Source organism: Sturnus vulgaris, chromosome 7 (genome assembly GCF_052056855.1).
Source record: "Sturnus vulgaris isolate bStuVul1 chromosome 7, bStuVul1.hap1, whole genome shotgun sequence".
Taxonomy (NCBI): Eukaryota; Metazoa; Chordata; class Aves; order Passeriformes; family Sturnidae; genus Sturnus; species Sturnus vulgaris.
The window spans coordinates 31,199,288-31,205,287 of record NC_142249.1 but is presented as its reverse complement, the minus strand read 5'-3'; the positions used below and the strand labels follow the sequence as shown (position 1 = coordinate 31,205,287).

The window sequence follows — 6,000 nt, the reverse complement described above, 5'->3', positions numbered from 1 at the left end:
ATCAGCTTACTTAGGGTCAAAGTTTGACTTTTCTCTGAATTTGATAGGCATATATAAGTGCTGCATCTGAGTAGTTCACAGAGGGATTTGGCACTTTGATTTTTAAATGCAGTGCCAAAAGTGTGGAGAGAAGAGTGTAGCTTGATTAGAATGGAGCCCATGCAATGACAGGAGGTACATTTTCAGCAAAAATTACTGTGAGAGGAGACAATGACTTAGGAAACCAATTGCAATTAAAATTGTTGTAACTGAGTTGATACTGGAGGCAGAAAACTGCTAGCTTTTGATATTTGCTAGCTAGGCAGAAACTGAGAAAATATGTGTTTTCTGAGAACAGAGATATGGAGGAAAGATGGCTTATGTTTAAGTCTCTACATGGAGACTCAGAAAATTGACTTCAGTTCCTTTCCTGGCTGCCTCACAGGATGCCTCTGTAGTCTTGGGGACGATTACAAAGTTTTCACCATATGTTTATGCTGCTTCTAGTGATCTAGAGCCCTCATTTTAGTTGGGTTACATGAAATTCTAGCCTACCAAGTAATATTTATTCACTTGTGTATACCAGAAAGTAAAAACAAATGCTCTTTGGGAAAATTAAACTGAGTCACATTTACACTGAAGAGGGTTTTTGTGTCCTGGTTAGTAATGGAGGAAAAGAAGGCCCTTCAGAAATTATGATATATCAGACTCAATGCTCAGACCCAGAATGGGATAATTTAAATTGTTTCCAAAAATGTTGTGAAGAGGGAAAAGGGAGAAGGGGAGGTGGTTCTTACCAAGAAGTTTATGAGCTATTTTCCCAGGATCTTTGTCACATAACTCAGGAAAGAGGAAGGACGTGAAGTAGAGAGATCCTTCCTCAAAGAGGATTTTATAACATCATTATTTGTATCAGCCAAATGCAGACACACTTCTTTTTTAATGAAGGAAAAACATGCCTTTTTTTTTTTTTTTTTTTTTTTAGTAGATAAATCATCCACAAACAAGCTTATGTGAAAATTAGAAGGAAGAGATCCAAAGAGGCATGCCAGAGAAGGAAGTTTCCAGAGTCCAAAGGATTCAGAGAAGACTGCAGTGGGACTGTCTCTGAGAGGGAGCATTTACATCACCCATTCTTGGCGGGTTTACCTTCTGGGACTCTGACCTTGGACTGCTGCCGGGACGTTAGGCTTGGACTTGTCCTCTGGGCTGGTGAGTTAGTGATGGAATGACACACATCTCTGTTGGGCTGAAACATGATATTTTCAGATTGCTCAGTGTGAGGGGTTTTGGTCTCTGATCATTCTGTCTCCTGCTCCAGTGATGAGAGGATATGTCAAGCAGTTAAAGCACAGATCTGGAGCTGGAAGACTTGGCCACTGTTCCTGAGGCTGCCACAGCCTATTTGTGATTTTGGAAAAGGCACAGAATGACAGACATTAGATGCAGCATTTTCCTGTGGCTCAATGACTTGACTGTGCTGTCATTAGACTCAATGGGACTTTCTCTCTTGACATTGTTGGGAACCTTATACTTCAGATTGTCTATAAACCATGTAGGTTCCTCTAATAATTTGGTTATAAAAAAATATGTGCCTGCTGCGGTATAGAGAATTGATGCAACTTTTTAGCTGCTATATAATGGGCGGGGAAATCACAGTTAACTAAAAAGGTGGGTCACTGCTGCAGGCCCTGGTTATATACTGCTTCAAATCCAAAGTAGTGTTGGTGCATTTTGCCAGAGTTCATTGTTACACAAGAACCTACTACTTCTCAGTAACTCAGGACAGATAGATGATGTGATGTAGTATAAGCAGGGGAATGCTGAGTAGAAATTGATTAAATTGGTCCTAGAATATATCCCACAAAAACTCAACAGATTTTCCATAGGAGCACTGCAAGAAGGTACTATTTATAGTTTGTGCTCATTTTGTACTGTCTGAAACTAGAAAGAGTTTCCACTTTGGAAAGGTTGTAGTTTCAGTTTGGAAAATGGAAAGGCATTTTTAAGCTCCTTATTGAAAATTAATTTTTTATTTTGACAGAAATATAAAATGTTTCTCTCTGATTTTGTAGAATGATGGACACAATACCGAGTTTTCCAGAACAACTGATTTTGTCCGATTGTGTATATTCATTTCCCTTTGGTCTATCTGGCAAAGACATATGGGTCCAGAAAATGTTTTTCCAGGGGCAGTGTCAGTTTCAGTCCTGCAGACAGCTCCCAGGCTGGGAGCCCTCTGAAAGAGAAGAGATGTGAAGGAAGCTGCAGGAATCAATCAATCAAGTGGTGCCATTAGCAGGCTGCAGTCTGCAGAGACGTGTTCAGAAAGCCTCAGAAATCCCAGAGACACTGTTCTTTTGCAGATTGCTATACTGAGCATAGACCTGGTCATCTCACAAGGGACAATGGGATCATATGGCCTAATTCTGCTGCTGGACAAAAATACACATCCAGAGGGATAGTCATGTGCTCCTTATGCTCCAGAGGCTTGCTCAAGCAAGTCTCTCCTGTACCCTGGGCAGCCTAGGGGCAGAGGAATGTTATTTTATTGAGAACTGTTTGACTGCATATCGGGGATCCTAAAAGCCCTGTGAGTTTGATCTTAAAATTTGCTTGGACTTCCAGTACTTTGATTTGTGGCATGGCTGCTGCTAGCTGGGGGTTGCTGGCCTGTAAAAGCACTGGTCCTTTGGCTGTTTCACTGGTGTCCTGCACCGTGAGCTGGTGGGAAACTGAGCAGCCGACAGGACCAGCAACAATGGCTTGGTCCCCTCACATCTCTTCTTTGAAAGGCTTGGCAAAACTGAAAGACTGGCTGTGTCAATGTCAACAGATCAAGGTTTAATCAGGAAAGAGTCATATTGGAAATTTCTTGGGCAGAGCTGCTCTCTGTATCCTGGGTCTGTCTAAGAAACAATGCAAAAGGTGAATTTGGCTCAGTGGCTTTTGCTTCTTTGATCTTCCTTGCCCAGAGTGGTACATTCTGCACCAGAATGGTGCAGCTGTACTCTTTGAAGGAAGAATAGAAATTTTCTTTAACTAAAGATGTTTGCAGTCATTTCCTGTCTCTCCTTGAATTCTTTCCATATTCATATTCATGGATTTAGTGCTAATGAGAACCATAACTATATGCTAAAAAGATCATCTGTCCCTTAAAACATCTCTTGGAGTAGCCAAAGCGGGGGGGAAAGGTAATGAACAACAGCTCCTTCTAAATTTTTGACTCGTCTAATCACCTAAATGAATGAGCATTAAAGAAAAGTGTGCAGCTTGGTGTGACCATGCTGGACACTGTCTGCCTCTGGGACTTACCCTACCTTGCCTGTGTATCCAGTGTGCTCTGGTGTGGGATTATACTCTGTCCTCAGGTGCCTGCCATACTTAACACTGTGTAATCAGACCGAATTCAGGACAAATGTTGGCTATGATAGAAAACTATTTCCAAGCAGCTGTAGGTCTAGTTTAGGTCTTTTAGGATGAATCTTTCATCTCCAATTTAAATCCACTGAAGGAAAGAGTTTATCTTTCACACCTCTTGAAAGAACCTAGAGCTAAGTATTGAATTTGAGCACTATCCTGGGTCCTGCCTCTGTGACCTTCCATGCATATGTACGTGCTTTTGGTGGCAGTCTTAAGTTAATAGTCATGGGAAAAGGCAGGAATGAAACTAATGCCTAGCTGCAGGGTGTTCTTGCAAGCAATGAGGAATAGTGTCTGGGAGGCACTGGCTCGTAAGTTGGGGTTCCCCCCTTCCCCCCGCTGTGCCACTGGTTTGCTTTAACATCCTTTGCAAATCATCCACCTTCTCTGGAGGTTCAGTTTAGCTTTTGTACAGCAGGAACAATGATTCCTTTCAGCTCTGCAGCCACAGTGGTGATTGCACGGGGCTAACGAGCAGTAATGCAGCCTTCAGGGAGCTGCAGTGCTGAAGCCACTCTAGAGAGTGTTTTGTGCTGGGAGAAGAATAGATCCTTAAAATATTTAATCAACAATCGCTGGGTATATATACCCCCACTTCTGGATTAAATACTCATAGTGATTTAGGGCTCTAATATGTCTTTACCTCTTTTGTTTATCTCATGTTCTCATCAATCAGAGCTTGACTTTAGACCATGATAAAGCACTTTAACCATGCCTTTACTGGCTATAGTTGTTAGAAATCTACATATTTTTAACCTTTTAAAAACTGTGATTCCATTCTCACTTTCTGAACTATCTTGACTTTTCTAAAGGGAAACAATAATGAATTTCCATATGGGTTATACCTTGTAAAAAGATTATCTCCATTTGCTCTTTTTAGAAACTTTTCAGAAGGGAAGGCACTGTCCCAATGCACAGAAGCAATTTTTCTTTTCAATGGATCCTGTGACTCAAATCTAAACCTTTGCTCTCAGAGGAACACTTTTCAAATGTTTACTTACTGCTTGATTCCTGATAGGCAGTCTGGAAAAAAAAACAGATGAGGTGTTACTCCTGAAAGTTATACTGCTTTATATTGTTTGAAAGGCAAAGATTGAACTGATTTGTCTAGCAGCTTGCCTTTTCTCAGCTGGGGGAAAAAGTTCCTTTGTAGCTCAGGCTTTTATCAACAGTCCAATAAAATTTCTTATATATATACATAAAAAAATCATACAACGTATAAAGCCTTTTATCTTGATGGCTGCAAAGTAGTTGACAAATTTGTCAAGTAATTTGTCAGCTACTTTCCTCAAAAGTTATCTCTTACTCCAGAAAGTTATAGAGTTATTTCTATGTTAGGTGATATTATTCTTGCTACTAATAGCTTTGAAATAATAATCAGACTTGTAATGCATGCATTACAAAATTTTAATCTACAAATTTTAGAAATGTTTTCCTAGTCCTTTTTCCTAGCTGAAACAGGTTGTTGAATATGGGCAAAAACTGCATGAAGTGATAGGGATGCTTGCTCCTCTGTGGTACCTCTGGACCCATGCCAGGCTTGGAGAGGAGCCTCTGTGCAAGGAGTGAGTTATCTTCCAGGGGCCTTGTGAAGTTCCTCACAGCAATTTGCCCTTTACCTCACTGGTGACACCATGGCCTTCCATGGCCACCATTCCATATAAGCCTTATATATCAGCAGTGTTTGCCTTTGCTGGAAGAGCTCTGGATACACATCCCACATGCCTACACACTCGGAATCTGTGAGGCTTCATCAGAGGATCCTCTTGGCTCCTGAACCTTTCCCTTGTGCAAGTCTTGGCTACCTCATGAGCAAACTGGTTGCAAGGTGTCTGAGGGTTTTGTGAAGGGATCCACAGCAGGAGTGTGTTAATGGAGTCAAGTGCTATTTATTGGCTCCAGTGGATTTCACTGCGCCCTTGGCGCGTTCGTGTTTCCTGTATGAAACTTGGCTGAAGTAGCCAGAACTGCAAGACATCATCCCAAATTCCAGCTGGGATGCGTAACTTGGCTACATGACACTCTCCCCTCTTTACCCCCCTTAACTATTTCCCATGTTAAATAGTTTCTCAGGACTCAAAGGGGAAGGAGGAAATAATCTCCAGGCCAATGATTCTCATAAGTAGAAAAATTGCATAAATAAATTAGCAATGATTAATAGGAAGAAATTGTCACTTGTCTCACTTGCCTGGAAGCTGTAGCTTGCTGCAATGACAGTCTTGGTGTCATGGAATTGGGATGCAGAGAGTGAATGATGGGGGTAGGGATTTATTTTTTATATTTTTTCAAATTAAAAAAGAAAAAAAGAAGTGTGATTTATTTTCCTTTGCTGTAGCCTGCTCCAAATTTTCAGTTTTACATTAATAGCTGTGGGAACAGGAGTTCTTACTGCCATATACTTTAGCTATTAACACTGTGTCTGATTTGACAGTACATCTCTCTATTTTTTTTATTCCCTTGCGATCATAAAATATGTATCAGCCTTCCTTTGGCATGTCCAGATAGTTATTTTGTGTCTTTCCTCCTTTTGAATTTGATTTTTCTAACAACATATACTTAATCAGAAAAAAGAAACCCTCTATTAAAACTCCCTTTTAA

General features: G+C 40.7%; 1 protein-coding gene across 3 annotated transcripts in view; it reads left to right on the top strand.

The window, feature by feature from the left end:
• The first annotated feature begins 1,052 nt into the window (after nt 1–1,052).
• SEMA5B (semaphorin 5B) overlaps nt 1,053–6,000 on the top strand; it is a 188,271-nt gene continuing 183,323 nt past the window's right edge. For all 3 annotated transcript variants that reach the window (XM_014871766.2, XM_014871767.2, XM_088168282.1), the window contains exon 1: nt 1,053–1,191. The gene's annotated coding sequence lies outside the window, so the exon portion shown is untranslated. The remainder of the gene's footprint in view (nt 1,192–6,000) is intronic.